The 19,707-nt window shown below is 34.9% G+C and overlaps 1 protein-coding gene across 2 annotated transcripts in view; it reads left to right on the top strand.

Moving 5' to 3' along the window:
* Positions 1-471: 471 nt before the first annotated feature.
* The window catches only part of LOC5573743, a 79,729-nt gene continuing 60,493 nt past the window's right edge, over positions 472-19,707 (top strand). Inside the window, exon 1 of one of the 2 annotated variants that reach the window (XM_021852199.1) lies at positions 472-661. The gene's annotated coding sequence lies outside the window, so the exon portion shown is untranslated. Of the gene's footprint in view, positions 710-19,707 lie in introns of both variants that reach the window. The other variant, XM_001654721.2, reaches the window with a different exon arrangement.

The following is a 19,707-nucleotide window of genomic DNA, read 5'->3' as shown; positions in this document are numbered from 1 at the left end:
AAATTTACCAACCCTAAATTAAGTCAATAGTGATAGTTTGGAGTTTGAGACAAAACAGTGTAGTGTTATTCCTAATTATGGTTACTTGAGCATTTACCTTTCGATGATGTTTTTCGGAAAAATCGGGTTCGTCGCTTCTTATCCTATTGAAATTGAAGTCCTTTGAAATTGAAAGTTGGTACTATACAATTCGCATCTAAAATTAATGACCAATCAATAGATTTTTCGCAATCACAGAAAACACCACTCCTACGCCCAACAAGAGTAAACATCAACCTGTCCCAAGAGAGGATGCGATTCAGTGCGAACCGCGAGAGAGTGGGATTCGCACCATGCGGTCTCTTCCCAAACGCTCGAAGTTGGCCGACTATGATGTGCATAGGGCATACCGACCCACGGGTGGACTCCTCGAGCAGTGGCTTGCTCTGCCCGCTGAGAGTAGCAAAAAAGCCGAATGAAAGTTTACCAGACATTGGCCGATCGCTTGATTTCAGTTTCTGCACTATTGTGCTCCGAAACGGACGTATATCGGCGACGTGTTACCAAACGGCGTAAGTGCACAGTACTCTCGGTTCGAAGTCTCGAAGTCAACGCGTGTCGTGAATTTCGTGAATTACTGACCACCGGCTTCGTTCGTGTTCTTGTGTGCTATGCTGTAAAAGTAAGGCAATGATATACCGTTGAGCTTGATGGGTTGCAGCATTTTATGGTGATTATCCAACGGGGGCTCCGTTCTAATTTTGGGCTCGAAGAAGAATTGCAAAAAAGGGAAGTGACCTGTTTGGGAACGACTAACCAATGCGCTTCGGATTAAAATTTGGAGTGAAACAAATTTGTTATCAGGGCATGCTTGACGCGGGTGGTTCCGTTATTGCGCTAGTTGGAATGCGAAGAAGAAAAATAAATAGCATGCCATGACAGCTTAGTCAGCCAACGGCGAACGGTTTGCTTGGACGAATTCGATTACGAGAAAGTGAAATTTTCTTTGCCTTTTGGGCGACGGTCGGCGAAAGGAAGTGTGGTAAATGGGGTGAACATGTGTGCTCGAAAACAAAAACCATTCGCAAATGGTTCGCGCTGTGGTTTGAGTGAATGAAAAATCTGGAAAGAAGATTTCTTAACGTCTGACGGTTATGATGCAAACACGAATGCGAAAAATGCTGGGAAGAGAAAAGCTGCAGAAAACATATGACTTTAGGATGTTGCGAACCGGATGATGAAGCAAATCTAGTGGTAACACAACCAATCGTGGCTTTTTCCATCGACCGAGATGGTATCTGTCATTTGGGAATGCCACACGCCTACTGGTCAGCTAAACTTACAGTGACTCAATTTTATTTTCGTACAGTTTATTGTTTGCCCATCAAGTTGGTAAAAAACTATCAAATGGAGTTATGGACCAATTAGTGTCGAATATAAGTTATTAAATTTATAATAAACAATAAAAAAAAACACAAAATTTTAATGTGAAAGCAAAAAAAAAAATCAAAATGGAACATCGATTAGTAAACTAATTAGAGTGTAAAAAAGGTCCTATTTATGACTACTCATGTGGAGTAACTTGCAACAAACTTTTAAACCTTAACCTTCTTAAATTTTATGCATTTTCATAAAATTTAAAAGCATATATGAACATTAATGTTATACAATATTGTTATACTTCGTTACGCAAACTCTTCTGTATTCTCACCGATTGCAATAAAAAAAAATTAAAAAAAATGTTATTTTTAGAATAAATTTCATGTTTTCCATTAACATTTTTTAGAAATTTAGGAAAACTGTAACAAAGTATTTAAAAGATTTTCCATCGATTAAAATGGGATTATGACTATGCCAGAAGACTAATAAGGGTGAATTCGACTAACGATATAGCGTAGATATATGAAATTTGGAGTTTAGACTCCAGGTTTGGCAACAAACAAATGTATAAAGCAATACTCAATAGAAAAAAAAATGGGCTTATCAAGATGAAGTTGTGCGGAGTATGGTTAATGACTTCTGCTCGATCTACAAGCGGACATGCTAGTAAGAATTTTATCAAATAGCCATATATGTATAATGACGCTGGATTTTATTTTTTAAATTCTGGAGGTCTGAATTTAAGGTGAAGATGCAATCGCTTGAACATGAATTTAGCATACTCAAACGTTATTTTCATTATTTTCGTGAATGAATTTGCTTTATTATTACTGTAGTACAGTCAACTCTCCCTTACTCGATATTTTGTATCTCGATATGAAGTTAGAGAACCATAGTAAAAGTTGGTTTTCATGACTAACTTGATGGTTCCTTATATCGAAGTTATACTGGTTTTGTGTTCTGTAACTCGATACCCCCCTAACTCGATGGTCCCTTTAATATCGAGTTATGGAGAGTTGACTGTAGTATATTCATTATGTATAACAATGTTTGTTATATTTTTTCTACTAACCTATTTAATGTATCAAAACAACAAAGTATGAAGGATTTGTTTTCTAGAGGGCAGAAAAAGCGTCTGCGTTTTATAACTTTCCACTTTGGTGATAAACGTTCCTTCGAAAATTACATATTTATTGAATATATTAGTTTGTTTGGTATCTGCAGGTCCGTCCCACTCGGGTTCAGATTGAGAACTACTTTTAGTATACTATAACCTGAATTTACGAAGTCTTTTTTTAGGCAAACTCAATTTAAGTCACTTTTTTATGAAGTGTGTACATACTAAGATTTTATTACCGAAGTCGGTAAAATTTTACTGGGTTTTTGAACAGCAGAGATAAGTCGGTAAAAGTTTGTGAGTACCGAAAACTCCGCAAACTATAAAATATTGAGATGCCAAAAAACTACCGATAAAGTCAGTAACAATCTATCCAAAACGTTACTGTCTTTTTCGGTAGTTATTTTTGTTTACTTTTATTACTGGTTTTTCCAGTGTTTTTCAAAAGCACCAATCCCATTTTTCATTTCCCCAAATATGACCATATTTTTTAAATTTCCACTTTATTTCTATAATTCTCATATTCCGCCTCTGTGGACTGCTCGTGATTGGAATCTGGTAATCAGAATCCTATTGTAACGCACCCACAAACTCAATTTTCATGACGTCTGGCATGACGGAAGTTCGCTCAATTATACAGCCTCCGAGTTGGATCGCCGTGAAAAGTTTATGATGCGCAGTCATACGAAAAAATATCGAAAATTCATGGGGAATGTAATCTTTCCACCGGGATCGGAATGGCCTCTCGGAAGTATGTAATTGACGGCTTATAATGATGGACTAACCTGTTGTTGTTGCGTTATATCTCACGGAAGATAATAAATCTGTATACAATAACAGATGTCCTATCTTTCCAGCCAGTGCGATGCTGTACGAGTTTAGCTGCATTTCTGGTCCGTCGAAAGATTTTTTAATACTTACCGTGAGCAGCGATTGGGCTAAGATATTAATGAAATAGAATTTTCGTCCGTCCATTCCATGAAAATTATAATCCAAAGGCATTCTGTTGCAGGAGCTTTTTACTAAAAGACAATTTTCTCTTGACAGATTGTAAATTTGGTTAGGTATTTGTTTTCGTTGCGTTTTAACGAAAACTCGGTAACAAATATTCGATACTGGTAAGTCAGTACCTGAGAGAGACTCGCGAAGAGGAAAAATATCAACGTCATATGCAGCCCAGTTTCCCCTCTCACGAAACGTCAAATGCAGCCCACCGTTTTTATGGCTGAAAAAGTGAAAAGTATTCGATCAACGATCAACGATCAACGATCAACTGATGGAACATACACTTCGTAGTTGCTACTCCGTGATCAATCAGGATAGTGCTATTGCACAGAGAACCACTAAGATGAAGCTTGGGTTTTAGCTTTTTTCCATCTTCAATGTACAATCACACTACCCTTGATAGTTTTCGATTGATAACGGCGCCGGCCACGTCCTTATGTCCACCGGGGAGAGGAAGGAAGTTAATTAGTTAGCTGTTGTTACTAGAAAACCGGAGAATCTCCTGCATTTCCCACAGCTACCTTGGAGGTAGGAGTGTTTTTGTTAGTGATGGATGAGGTATTCGACCGTATGGATACCACTGTGGTAAGCGGTTAAGTCGATATATTCAATTCTAGCGATAGATAGAACTGATGATCTTTGCGCCATAATGATGCAGAGAGATAGAGAAAAACAGCTTTTTTTTAGAAAGAGTGTTACAAATATGTGAAAGGGACGGGCCTGGGATTGAACCCACGACCTTCTGCTTGCAAAGCAGAAGCGGTAGCCATTAGACCACCAACCCCGTCTTTATGGCTGAAAAAGTGAAAAGTATTGTGTTCAAAGTAAATTGTTATTGAAAATCTCAGTCAGCGGAACAGATTTTTCCAAAGTTGCTGATAAATCTAAGCATAAGATTAATTATTTCTAATGTCTGTTACGTTTGCTGGCATGAAATTTTACTCAAACGGCTATTTATGATTCGATGTGATGCAAACTCAATATTTTTTTGCTGAGAGGTTCATGTGAGGATTTGAACGGCTTGCGCATAATTGGTATAAACACAAAGTGGAATAAGAAAAAACTCAGCAATCACAGAAAAAGAAGACCGTCTTCGCGAGTCTCGTCTCAGGTCAGTACTAAAATTTACTGACTTTTCACATTTTCCCGGTAATTTGTGATTTCACGGTGATATCAGCACAAGCATTTACCGTGTTCAGTAAAAAACAAATATATTACCGAAAAATCAGTATGTTTACCAAGAAATGCTGGAATCTCAGTATTTTTTGTGATTTACTGATCAAAAACCGTAAAATAATTTACCGAACAGCGATATCGTTTTTAAGTGTGTTGGTACTGCACCTTGGTACCCAAATTTGACAGATCGAATTACACTTTTCATGGCATTCTAGATTTTGCTCTATTACCTTATGTGCCATACAATTTTACCTGTACCTGTAAGGGGCATGGAGGTTTTTATTTTCTCTTTGGTATCAGAGGATAAAGGAGTTCTTAGGCAACGTGTTTTCCATGATCACAATTAAATATTTTGAAAGGGTCATGGTATTGGGGGCATTTGTATCTTATTGGTTTGATGTGTCTTGAAGGTATTCTTCTTATTCCTTTCTAGTAAGGAGAAAGTAATAAATAAAAATTATGCCAAAAGCCAAAAATAAAATCTAAACATATTAATCGATGCAAATAATATATAACATTTTTGTTTCGCTCCCATTTTTTACCTAAAAACTACCATAGAACATGGTATGATGATTTTCGCATATTTTGGAGGGCCATACTGTATTTTAAACTTTTAAATTGCAGTTAAAGGTTAAGTTAAAAAAGTTGTTAAAAATTAACTTAACCTAAATATACAAGACATTACTCGCGGCAATAGAAAATTGCAACGATTTTTGTCCAAAATTATTAATAATTTTATTCGACATTCGTTCCAATAATGTTGCAACACTGGATATTCTATGTAACTCATTAGTACTATACCAGGAAAATAGAAATATTAGTAGTAGAACGATAGTGGCGCTGTTATCACAAAATAGAATTATTTTATTAATACTTACTGTTGAATTTTTTGATTGCTAGTGTGATGCCATGTTGTAGAGAATGTTTTGTTTTGGTCGAAAAACTTGATTTGACACTTATAGACCCGGTACTTAAGCTGTCAGATCGTGACAAACTAGATGTTAGTCACACGAACAGTCGCGACATTAGCATTCTAAGGCTAATGCTTCTACTACCAGGAACCAAGCTTCAGAATCATTATCAAAATTTTATTCTGAATCCTCTGCAGAGCTTACTTCCTGGTATTACAACAGCTAGTCCATATTGGTACAGCATACAACATGGCTGGCATGATTTTTTTTGATTTTCTGTTGATAAGTGGATAAAGACATTTTACATATTCGTTCCTTTTGGCTTGAATGCCTTCAGTGTGATTTTTTAAAGTCAAACTTTTATCTAGATACCTAAGTTTATCTGACCAACATGTCTACTTGAAGGTTTCAAATAAAGAGCTTTTGGTTTATGGGGGATATTATAAGTTGAGTTTTGGAAGCATTAGGAGAAGTTTTCCATTTTTGCAAGCATGAAGAAAAAAATATGCAAACTTTTCTGCCAATCTACTACAGATGATACACAAGCATCGTTCTTTGGCGAAGAGGCCTGTTTCAAACATTTTTGGCATTCCATAGGACGAATGTCAGATGTGAAAATATTGTATAATATTGGTCCCAGAATGCTGCCTTGAGGAAAACCAGCTCTTACAGGAAGTTTTTCAGATTTGGAGTTCTGATTATTATCCTGAAGGGTACGACTAGACAACTTTGGATTATTCTAACAATGCATGTTAGAAAATCATTATTTTTGTTACATTCAAGCCTTCAGGCTAAATTTTTTTGTTAGAAAACAAAGGAATTATTTGAAAATTATCAAAATTTTAAGCAAAGTTGCTTGTTGGGATTGAATTAGTTTTCTCAAATTCAACACTTACATTATTTCAAAGATGAGTGAATGGCAACAGTTTATGATTCTTGAATGGAAGATGATACCCATGAACTTCATTGTTGATATAGCATTTTAAATTTGATATAAAATTTAATAGTTTTTTTTTTACCAACTTGTACAGTAGCCTGTACGAATATTAATTTGAGTCACAGTCCACCCAACTTATCATCGCAAGGGGAAGATCGATATCTGGGTGAAATGTGCGGCCGACGATTGTGCGCGCATTCGAGTGTGTTGCAATATGTTTTATGTTTCCACTATACACACCTACAGATCGATATTGTTTTCGCTTTCATGGCTCTTTTTGTGCGCGGCCTTCGTCTAATGAATGCTGGGGAGGATCAATCAGGCCATCATAACAGAGTGCGGCTTACGGCTTCACACAATAATCCCCGGAGCGACGTAAAAAAAAGTAATGCTGATTGGCCTACAGATTGTATTGCCCGAATGGATTTCGAGTTATAAATATGTGTATACTGTATAAAAACAAGTGTTCGCTTCTGCTAGAATAGGCTCCACAAAAACAGTTGAACAATTTGCTGGTTGAGGCCAAGAGCGGTAAAAACATCAACACGATTGCAATTGATCTGGATCTTGAAGAGATCATCTGTTGTTGAGTTGGAAAAAAGTAGCTTTTATAGTTATTAGCAAAGGGGTACGAAAGATTGATTAGGACACAGTATCAAACCAACTCGAGACCGTGCACTAAGATTGTGGAGAAATTTTTGCCGCTTCAGAAGCTATTAGCACATTTTCATTCCGTTTCGATGCATATTTTATCGGTGCTAATTATCAAATAAGGACCGGTATATTTAGAATGGAGAATTTCGCTGCATCTATTGGAGATGACTTTGAAAATTTTGTCTGGTATTTTTCAACTGGGTAAGGTGACAATCATAGTGAAAGTGTTGAATTGTAACTGAGTTCATAAACTGATACCTGTAGACAGTTAATGAAGTCGACAATTCAACCATGTAGTGCTAGCAGATAGGGAACGTTATAAAAATATCACGGGTGTTATTATTCGTTTTTTTTTTGTTAAAAAATCTATTTTGTAATAGTTGTCTTATGCTTTTGACACACTTCTATTTAAGATTTTTATGTTCATTTGTTCCTGCCAACTTGTTTTTGCTCTTGTTATGTTCTGCAAACGCATTATTCGTGAATTTAATAGTTTAATCGCAAAATCGCTATGCACGCAATGTGTGAACACTCGGATTTTTCTCACTAGAGTTGAGTGTTAAGGTTATGTTTTCACAATCAGGAATTTAAAACAAAAACATCGGTGAACTTTTATTTTTTTTAACACTTTTTAGCATTTTTACAGACCATGCCCATGAAAATCACGTTTGACGACGCTTTACAGCCCATACTAAAAGTATGGGGAATATTTCACCGATAGAATATCTTTGAACATTCCAATTATAAAAATATAGATCAAATACTGTTCTCTGTACGTTTTCTTTATTTGGCGTCTCGAGGATTAAAATATAATATACATCAAATGGATTAAAGGAGGATTAAAATCAAATATTTTCAAAGCTAAACGATCACATCGACATCTTTGGGGTTTGGATGAAAGCGCACCGCGTGCATAGGAAGGAGCACAACATTTACACTTTTTCATTTCTGTTATTATTTATATGCATGGCAGAAAACCACTTGAACGGGTGGAATTGTTTTCCGTTACTACTAAATTTGGTAGAAATAACAAATAAAGTTCAATTAAAATAGAAAATTAATTGTTCTCATGATGCATTTCAAATTTTATCTCTGTCTTTGTTCAATTTTGAATTCGTATTTCATAAATAAAAAATATATAGAAGAATTACACATTTCTTCTCCCTCTTATGCAATTATCTAATTTAAAATTGATCTTGATAGGTACCACTTACCCCGGGAATAAAGATATTTCGGGGTAAGTTACACTATCGAAAATTTCATATGAAATGAAAACAAAATACCGGTTTATTGTTGACAGCTTGTAGCTTACTGATGGAAATTCGATTTATAACACATTTTTTTGCGATTCAATGCAGGTTGAAAATGGTGCTGAATTAGCAATAGGGGATTTTTTTTATCGTACAAATTGGGCCGAAGGGTCTCAGATTTTCATGAAACTTTTTCCACAGGCAGGGCTCATGGATATATGAATAAAAAAAAATTGAGAAAAATTCAGGGTCGCCTATTTTTCCGGAAAACTCAGGTGGAAATTTTTTGTTTTCCCTTGACACTACTTATTTTGAAAAATCATAACTCAAGAACGAAGCATTGTAGAAACAAAGTTTTTATATGAAAATTTAAGCAAATTTTCTCAGAAATCCAAAAAAAATATGAACTGGAAAAAGTTTTCCACAAAATTTTCCACCGTTGGGAAAATTCGTAAAGAAAAGCCGGAAAAACTATGCCCGAACTCGTGGAAAATTTTCAAAAAAATATTTTCGAGAAGGTAATTTTATAAACTTTAATCACTGAAATTTTTGGAATGCACTTTTGTTTCGTTTTTGAGTTATGCCCAATTTTGTGAAAAATGACCATATTAGCCTTTTCTTTAAAACCCATATTTCAATCGAAGCATCAGAAAAACAAGGTTTTTTTTTATCAAAGCAATTGCAAATTTTCTAAAAAATCTGAAAGAAACGATTTGGGATTGGTTTTAATGAAGTATAAGTCGGATTGGATTATATATTTCATGAAACATTACACCGTTAAGCAAAGCTGAAAAAACTGTTTCTTTTCCATTCTAAGGGATTCTTTCTTTTCTATGGAACAAATAAGATTCTTTTTATATTTTTCTTTAATTTTATTTATTCAATTATTCAGTACATAACTTACATTTTTTCTCAAAACTATCTATTTTTTCAACCGGGAAGATTGCCTTTGGTTGCTACCACCAGAAGATTTTCGTTTCTTTGTAGTATTAAGAACAAAGCATGCTGTATTTTCTTGGTTTTCATGTGCATCTGAGAATTCACTCGCAAAAATGCTTCGTTCGTCTTTTGGAATAAATGAATGATATTTTTTTGTTCCAGGAATTGGAACAAGGTTAGAAAATCTCTCCTGAAGTATTTTTTTAGCCTCTGAATAGTCATTTTCAGTTGCATAGATGAATTCCCAATCTTTTTTAAATTGGTCTTTCACCTTTTGCGACACAGCCCAGTCAAAAAAATTGTTTGGCGTTATTAATTTCCGCTGACTTTCTAATACTAGCATCTCTAGCCATTCGCTTAATATTGCCACCGATACCATCACATGGACCTTTGCCATGTGAGGTTGGGAAAAAGTGCCATTCTGCTCTAATTTTAAAATCATTTTCATGGTTGCATTCATTTTTGAAATTTGATTTATTTTTGTACTGCTCTCCGCAACCATCAGAAAGATAAATGATTTTTTCAAGCTCAGGAAATTTATTTTTCAATCTTGAAATTAGTTTTGGTTGAAAAGCATAAACTGATGTTGTATTATGCTTTGTTATGTCAGCAATTACAACAAAATTTAAGACTTTGATCAAAGATTTGTCTTTGTAATAATTTTCCGCGAAATCCATCTGGCACATTATTTCTTTGTTTTCAATTAGTGATTGCTTTTTAGCTCTTATAAATTTATTTTGTTTATCTACTTTGAATTGATGCACAAGAAACTTCTCTGTGAGATTTTTCAAGTTTTCTATAAAATCATTTACATTTTCCTCTTTGTTGATAATTTCACAACGAGGAGAAATAATCCAAAAACAATAATTAACTTCTTCAACGTTGTTTTCATCTAAGCGATTGGCAACAAAATCTAATTTCTTTAATTTACAATCCTCACAGGACCTCAAGTAACAATCATCTGTACTATCTGGACATATCATTTGACTAGTCAAAAAGGTGTTAAGTTTTTTTTCTGTATTATGAACTTCAAAGCAATTAGTTTTTTTTTTCAATGCATCAACCATGAATTTCATATTCTCATGGATCATGCAAACACAAACATTCATGGCCGATAAACCCATTGTTTTGGTTTAAGGACATATCCCCATGAGTACCAAAATGGCCTCTAATATGGCACCTTACTTCCCCCTTCGCTTTCCGCTCCCTCCTCCCACGCTTCTCACAGTGTTTTGGAGAGCGATCACAAAAAAATGATTATTTGAAGTTACTAACCTTATTGTAGAGCGGTGGTTTCTTAACTGAAAGCATTCCATAATGTGTTTTTCACAAATCACCAGTTTTTGAATGCAAACACGTAGTTATTGCTGTGATTTGTGTTGTAAAATATCACGCACTTCCCAATCACTTCTTCTTCACGCACCGAGGTAATGTTTGCTGGCTTTTCGGTGCCCGTTCTAAAATTCACTTTTAATCGTATTTCTACTCACCGTAGCAATTCAAAAATCTAATGCGATACTTGAAACACTTTGATTATTCACGCACGATGCTCCTGGGAGCAATAAATCACTTATATTAGTCAATTTGTGCTCGAAAACAGCACCGGAACGCGAATTCACTGAGCCAACATTGTTTATGATTCGGATGCGCCGCTCTCACTGATTGGAAGAGATGCCAGTTTTTATGTTTGCAATTAGTATTGTGTGGAAATTCATACACTTGCTACAACCACGTATTTTACAATTTCATAATACTCAAAAGGTGTACAATGTCACAAGTGTTGCAAAACATTTTTATGCGTGAGAAAAACAATGTACGACGCAATTTAACAGCAAAAATGAATATAAGATATTATACAGTACAATTGACTGTAGAATTCAAATGCATACTGATGGCAACTTTCTCCGTCCGTGAGAAGCGAGAGAAGAGAGGAGAAAACTGCCAAAAATAGTAAACAACACACGCATGTTGTGAAAAATGCTTATAATTTTGGTCAAAAAACATGTTTTCACTACCAAATGAAATAAATTGTGATTTCGAGTTTTTATGAAGTTGTTGATGAATTCATATCGACAATAATACCTTTGTATGAAACGTGTGCAAGTAATATTACCTACATAATTTTGTTGGTGGAGGGATACATGAAACATGATGATTCATTTTTGGCCGACGCACATAACATTGTGCTCCGCCTTGTTGGGTGGCTCGAGAGGGTACTTTAGCGGGTGGCTCGAGTGGGTGGCAACATTATGTTTACGTGCTCAATGAACCTTCACCTTAAGTTTCCAGAACGATGTGAATGAGACAGATTCCTGTTCACTCTTACAGGTTTCCAAATATTGTTTATATAAAGTATCCAAAGGGTCAAGCAAAAGGCGTTTTTGAACATTTTGGCGCACTCCATTGGGTAACTTAATAGATATGGTATCTTTCAAGTCAGGAAATGGCCGACTGATATCATCCCTTAGGTAAAAACTATGTCTTGGACATCTGATCCATGCGAGGGTCGTCCTACTTTTGAAAGTGGTTGAATCCCTAAATTGTATTTTTTTGATTCAGTTATAACGTGTTGCGACACGTCAAAATGAGCTTTAACTTTGGCATATGACCAATTCCTAGGAAGTAATTTTAGAAGTTCAATTTGCTTGTCAGGTTCGGCTTTTGTAACAGCTGAGTTCAAATTTAATAAAACGGAATTAAAATCCTCTGTAACATCGACAATATTAGGCGGAAACCAAGTCTTTATTTTACTCAAAATTTGATTGAACATTTCGTCCATAGAAGCATTGCGATAGTTACTACTAGAAGCACCCAAACGTGAAGATTTTACTTGAAAAGAAATTTCCAAGAATTTAGCAAGCTCTTGTATTTTTTGTACATTATTTATAGAACCAACTGACTCACCCGAGGAAGGAGTTTCCTTTGGCGACGCCAACGAAGATAGTGGTGAAACTTGTTCCTCAAACGCCATTGCTTCTGGAAGATCCGTTACGAGAGCCTTCTGGTCACCGGTAATGGAGCACTTCACGCCAATTTTCATCTTTTCCGTAATCCACCGAACTCCATTCGAATGAAGCTTACTGATGAGGCCTTGGCTGATCGATCGTAGATTTGTCCTTACTGATTTGTGGCCGTCCAGTCCGAAGGGGTTACAGCATAAAGAATTGTATTCGTAATATTGAACTTTGTCCATTTCAACAGCTTCGGGAAAACTTTTTTCACTTTACAAAAAATAATAACGAGGAATATACAGCTGATAGACAACACTTGCACTTTCTCACTGCTTTTTGTTAGTTTTTGGTAAACTTATGATTCTCAAGCCATTTCAACGCTTTAAACTTGAATTGGTAAATTGGTAAAGTTTCGTTCTTAAGAAATTTTGTTTATGAACTTATTAATTTGTAAATATATGGTTCAAACAGCTCATCCTAGCAATATTTGATCATGTTTTAGGAACAAAATATGAGCGTATTGAAAAATATTGTAGGATTGGATCTTATTGATCGCTCTTTTCAAATATACTTTGTTTGAAAGCTGGAATAGCTAATCGGGTTTTCATTATTTGTTTTCATAAACAGTGAAAAATGTCCTGAGAAACTGATTCCATTTCAAAAATTTCATATTTTTGAGAAAATTTGAATCCGGTTCGACAAGTCATGGTGAGTCTTGAGTCATGATTTTTAAACGAAAAGGCAGGTATGGCAAATCTTTGCATTTTTTACAAAATTGACCATAGATCAGGAACTAAAGAAAAGTACATCCTAAAAGTTACCAGAATTGAAGTTTATAAAGTTTCTTTCTTAAAAATATTTTATTAACAAAATTTCCGCGAGTTCAGGCATAGATTTTCCAGCTTTTCTTTATGAAGTTCCCCAACGGTGGAAAATTTTGTGGAAAACTTTTTCCAGTTCATATTTTTTTTTGGATTTCTGAGAAAATTTGCTTAAATTTTCATATAAAAACTTTGTTTCTACAATGTTTCGTTCTTGAGTTATGATTTTTCAAAGAAAAGTCTTATATGGCACATCTGGACATTTTTCACAAAATTGGCCATAACTCAAAAACGAAAAAAAAGTGCATTCCAAAAATTTCAGTGATTAAAGCTTATAAAATTACCTTCTCGAAAATATTTTTTTGAAAATTTTCCACGAGTTCGGGCATAGTTTTTCTGGCTTTTCTTTACGAATTTTCCCAACGGTGGAAAATTTTATGGAAAACTTTTTCCAGTTCATATTTTTTTTGGATTTTTGAGAAAATTTGCTTAAATTTTCATTTAAAAACTTTGTTTCTACGATGCTTCGTTCTTGAGTTATGATTTTTCAAAATAAGTAGTGTCAAGGGAAAACAAAAAATTTCCACCTGAGTTTTCCGGAAAAATAGGCGACCCTGAATTTTTCTCATTTTTTTTTATTCATATATCCATGAGCCCTGCCTGTGGAAAAAGTTTCATGAAAATCTGAGTTCCTTCGGCCCAAACCCGTACGGTAATAAAAAACAATCCCCAATAGTTACATGAACCACATAGTAGTAAAAATATAAATAATTTTTGTACTTATTACATTCCTTGTCATTGTATCTTCAACTTTTTAGAAGAAAACCCCGATGAGAAACTTCTCCTAAGCAATGATTTTCATGATAATGATTATGACACAATCAATGAATCATTTCTCAAACGATTCTGATATCGAAACTTTCATAAATTTGTTCAGTTAAGCATAATTATCAAATTATTATGAAGCCTGTAAAATTTCGTTAGTAAATTGCCTACCTGTAGGCGTATTTTACAATTCGAGGCATTTTTAATTTTAAAATGACTCAATAAGTTAATTATTTGTAAGCCTTCAAATTCGGATTCAGGGACCATGATTTTAATAAGTACAGTCAACTCTCCCTAACTCGATATTGAAGGGACCATCGAGTTAGGGAGGTATCGAGTTACAGAACACAAAACCAGTGCAACTGCGATCGAAGGGACCATCGAGTTAGCCATGAAAACCAACTTTTACTATGGTTCTCTAACTCGATATCGAGATACGGAATATCGAGTAAGGGAGAGTTAACTGTAATGGTATTTTCAATATTATCAAACGTTGTTTTCATGTGTGATCAATGTTACTCTATATCAGCTAAATAAATATACACTTTGTATATTTTTTTAAACATGCTTTAAACTTTCCGAAAACAAAATGGTCGGCGTTAAGTCAGATTGGACCAAGTGACATTTTTCATATTATGAGAAAAATGGGTTCCCAATGTGGAGTTTCCATGTCTTCCCTGATTGACAGTTTTGTAATAATGATCATCTGGAGCACGGCCCTAAGACAAGACGTGACAGGTCAAAGTACAAAAACGAAACCAATTGCCTGTCAAAAAAGACCACTTCTCATTGGTCGATTTGGCAAAGGCCTACTTCCACATCGTTGAGTTGGATTGCAACAGGGCACTTTGTTGCTAGCTCGGCCGTGTTGCTAGTTCATAGATTAGAGTTTTTATCAACAGTTTGCAAAATTTAAATGAAATCTTTTTGTTCCAAATCAATTTATATTTGATGTTAAGTTCAAAGCATGTGCTCCTACAATGCAAAAATGAATAACAAAAATACTTAATTGTAATTAATATAATGAAAATTATGTCAATTATCTCTGAAAATATCGTCGGTTCTGAATTTTAACATTACTTTTTAAAAATATAGCATCCTCTATTGTACTAAATGAATGAACCGTGCAAGAAACAATCAAATTATATGCCTTGATATTTGAATTTGTTCACAAGATTTGTTTAAAAAGGATACAGGTCGGACTCGATTATCCGGAGACTTGATTATCCGGGGACTCGATTATCCGGGATTCGATTATCCGGAATTTTGGACTCGATTATCCGGAATTCGTTTTTTGATGTTTTTGTTTTTCTATTTTTATGCATATATCTGAGATAATTTGGTATTTGCAATATACAATATGTATGGTTTTGCAGTTTAGAACGTATTTAAAAAAGGGGGTTTGAAAAAGTGTGTTTTTTTGTGTGTGCTGGTCAAATTTTTTTTCTTGTAAAGGCCCCTGCTGTTCCTAGAAAAAAATTCTGGCCACGCCACCGCATTATATAAATAAAATAACGAAAATAGATAATATTCTAGTTCTTTAATCAAAGATTTCAATTTTTTCTTAGTGATTCGATTATCCGGAGGATTAGATTATCCGGAGTGAAAAAAAAATCGATACTCCGGATAATCGAGTCCGACCTGTACTGGTAACACAGGATTAAGTATCGTCAAGGTTATCGACTGAAAACCCACGGGACAGTCTTAGTTGAGCTGTCACGTCCTGTCCTAGGCACGGCCCTCTGGATAGTATACCACAATTCTGGACAAACATTTCAAAAGAGCACATCGATATTGGTAAACATTGGCTTTGCAAGCCGCTGTTGAGCCCAATTCAACTCGATCACGCTCACCAATACCACTTTCAGGAAGAGCTAACACCAATCTTTCCGATAGTGGGATTAGTTTGCGTGGACGGGCTAAGGAGGGCTCAACAGCAACGTTTCTGAAAAAAGGCTCAAGACCTTTTGGGCCCTGTTCAAATGTTTGTCCAGAATTATGAAAAAGCTTTCTTTTTTAATTAAATCAAATATTGTTATTTTACTATATTTTCTTTTTTATATTTAAATATATTTTTTCTGTCCTGTCAAGACACCGAGGGAATGGCAAGCGAAATTGATTTCGATTCAACATAATTATTGTAAAATTAGAGAAAAATTTCAATTTCTACAAGACTCAAGATAAATACTTGGTTTGTAGAATCAACAAGAATATTTAATTGTATTTAACTGAACAAACCTTATAAAAACTGTAACTGAAACTGAAATAACTGAAAAAATGGAGTGGTGTTCGTATGTCACGAAATGACTTGAGAACGGGTCAATGGATTGACGCAAGTTTCTCACTGTCACACTCCACAAGGGATGCGACGTGTTCGTGCGAAGAAAAAGTTCGAGAAAATCTCCTGAATAATCGGGAAAACAAGAGAAGATTAAGGTGTCACTTTGTATGGGGGGAATTCTTGACGTTTTTCAACAGCCTACTTGATGGCAAGATGAAGTTTGCCGGGACCACTAGTTTCAAATAAAATTGGTTTGTAATAAAAAACAGCAAGTTTTATAATTGTTTCAATGAGAACATATTTCTTTATGTGCATGTGGATTTCATGATGATTTGACATCGAAGATTTTTCTGATAATGTTGGATCTTTATCTAGAAACCTTTAGCCTATGAAGGGATCTTGAGATTACAGCAACATAAAATTATGAAACAACTAGATTTTTAAGATTTAAGTACTGATGTAAAATCCGAAAATCTTATTCATACATTCTCAAAGATACCAACATAATTTCAAAAGTTCAATAACCGATTCAAATATAAAATTTTAAAATCTTCCACAAGAATCACAGAATGGCTTGAATAATTCCAGCATTATTATAACAAATCTAGAATGTCTATCGGAATCCCATACTTTCTTCAGAAATTTCGGAATCCTAAAGGAAATCCGAGAATCTTGGATGTCACATTTCTCACGTAAAGTTCAGTATTACTTTATAAATACCTAAATTCCCATAGATATAATGCGAGATTGTTGAATTGAATGTAATAATAAAAAATTGATTAAAAATCATGGAAAAATTATGTCGAAAGGTATTTTGAAATTTCTTTCAAAAAAATCTAAGATTTCAAAAATATTTTTCGAGATTCCGGTAAGATTACTGTGAATTTTGACATAACGATAATTAGTAATGCCAAAATTTGCGGTAATCTTACCGGAATCACAAAATTCTTTTTGAAATCTCAGATTTTTTAAGGAAATCTCAAAATATCTTTCAAAATATCAAATCTGACTTTATTATATTATATTATTATATGATTTTAAGTCAAATCATTCCATTCAATTGAACAATTTCAAAGCATGGGTAGCAATACCTGAAGCTAACTACCAATAGCTTTGTAGTAAATGCAATTTTTTTCCATACCAACGCGTTCTTTGTAGTATGTTCGAAAGGTATAGTGAAGTAAAATGACACAAACATGTTCCATGTGTTCCTTATGTAGCATTTACTACTGAGGATGTAGTCAACTTAACTTTACTAAATTTCATTCATACCGCCCAATGTTTTTTCTTCAGTTCTGTTCAGTTGAGTTGTGGAAAACTCAATTTCTCATAACTCACGCTTAAGATTTTTTATGCGTGAGTTGTCAATCAAGCAATTCAGCAATCAAAAAATCATGAATGAATCACACACGGCAATAATTTCTTGTTAGTCTGGTAAAATTATAGTAATTCGATCCAACGTAAACAGTAACATTCGGTTTCTACGAGTTTTTGACGGGTTTTGCGACTGAACCATTTTTTTACGAGTAAAGTCCAACATCAAAGAGAAAGCAAGTCCAAAACATATCTTGTTTTCAGCATCAAGTTGATATCATAAATTAAAATCAATGTATTATTTATCTATTCGATATCATATTTTGTTTTCGTTTTTCTTCTTCTTCTTCAACTTCTTCTTATTCTTATTCTTCTTCTTATTCTTCTTGTTGTTGATATTACGTCTTCATTGAGACATAACTTGCTTCTCAGCTTAGTGTTCAATGAGCACTTCTACAGTTATTAACTGAGAGCTTTCTTAGCCAAAGTTGCCATTTTCGCATTCGTATATCGCGTGGCAGGTACGATGATACTCTATGCCCAGGGAACCGAACCCAGACACCTTCAACATGGCTTGGCTATGTAGCCGTGGACTCTAACCACCAGGAAGGCCCCATTCTGCTATCATTCTATTTTTTTGTTAACGTTATAATTTTAACAAATTATAAATTTATTCGTGCTACATGTATAAACAATATGATAATATAAAATAAATCAATCAAAAAAATTAAAACGACACGAGACACACTCGTTTTCGAATGCGACATTTATATTTTACCAATCAATCTGGTGTTGAGTGCGTATTACTTTATTCAGTTTTTTTTCATACGACATTTGTCGCTTCCGCACGGGGTTTGATGAGGGCAAAGCTTAAATTTGTTTACTCCAGCACTAGCGCCACACAGATGGTGGTAGGCTTCAAGAACTAGCGCTTTCTTCAGGGGGTTGTTTTCAATATGATCTTAAGCTTTGCTCGGGATGGTCCGCCAATTATTTGTGTACACTAGGGCACTGAAGAAGCCGAAAAAAAAATGTCAATGGGCGGCACTAGGGCAAGTTGGTCGGGTTTCTTTTTTTCGGCACGTACGTTAAAATCGTACAATCGTAAAACACGCTCGCACAGTGCTTGCTGTTTCGACGTCATCTTCGATTGAACTAACAGCACTCGCGCAAAAAGAAACATATCATCCATTTTTAGGGAGTCTAGAGAGCAATTCTTTTGGAGAGATAAAAAATACGTTCTTCAATTCAAATACAGAAAGGTGTTAAATCATTCTCATTTATACTTAACACCAGTTAGTTGCCATTTGCATTGATATATCGTGTGGCAGGCGCGATGATACTCAGGGAAGTTTCCCATACAAAGATCATGGACCGACCGGAACTCAGACAACTTCAGAATAACTTTGCTTGGTAGCCGTGGACTTTACCGTTAGGCTAAGGAAGGCCTCCTTTTATGAAGTTTTAAAGCGAGACGTGGGACAAATGTGAATTGTAGCAATCTTCGCCAATTGTACTTTGATCAACACAGCGGGTTCAAAGTTAACTTTCTAGTAAAACATCAATGTTATGGAATTTACATTAAAAGTGAATGATACAAAAAGATAACGTGAAGAAAGAGCATGGGATTGCTTAGGCAATTAAAAGTTCACATACATGTAATTGGTTCCAAATGCAGCTCGAAGATTTATTATTCAAAGGCTGATCAAGTGATTACAAGGAATTTTCAATATTGTCTCTAAATAGGTCTCAAGATTTCCAAGCACTCCTTTGAGTTTTAGGAAGGTGTTCTGAAGGAATTCCTAGGGGATATCAAAGGGCTCCCATACTTCAATCAAAATATTTATAGATCTTCACCGAGTTTAGCTGGATGTATTAGCACATCTCTGGAAAATTGGTGCCTAAATTCGGTACGAAACTGAATTACAAACTATGGCTCTCATTGAAACGTCATTTGCTATGTGGATTACAGAAGAGTGACGGTGCGCCAAAGTTTCCGACGCACAGCGTGAAAGTACTGTGCTTCAATTGGAAGGATTACCCGCGCACACGAATCGATGACCGTCTTTTTCATATTTGTTTTGTTTTTACACTTTTTTTTGCTGCCAATCACCGCGCCGACAGCAGCGGCATTATGTGTGAAACGCAACAACGGTTCATGCAACTG

Source organism: Aedes aegypti, chromosome 3 (genome assembly GCF_002204515.2).
Source record: "Aedes aegypti strain LVP_AGWG chromosome 3, AaegL5.0 Primary Assembly, whole genome shotgun sequence".
Lineage (NCBI taxonomy): Eukaryota > Metazoa > Arthropoda > Insecta > Diptera > Culicidae > Aedes > Aedes aegypti.
The sequence above is the reverse complement of the archived record's forward strand: the minus strand, read 5'-3'. Positions and strand labels throughout refer to the sequence as shown.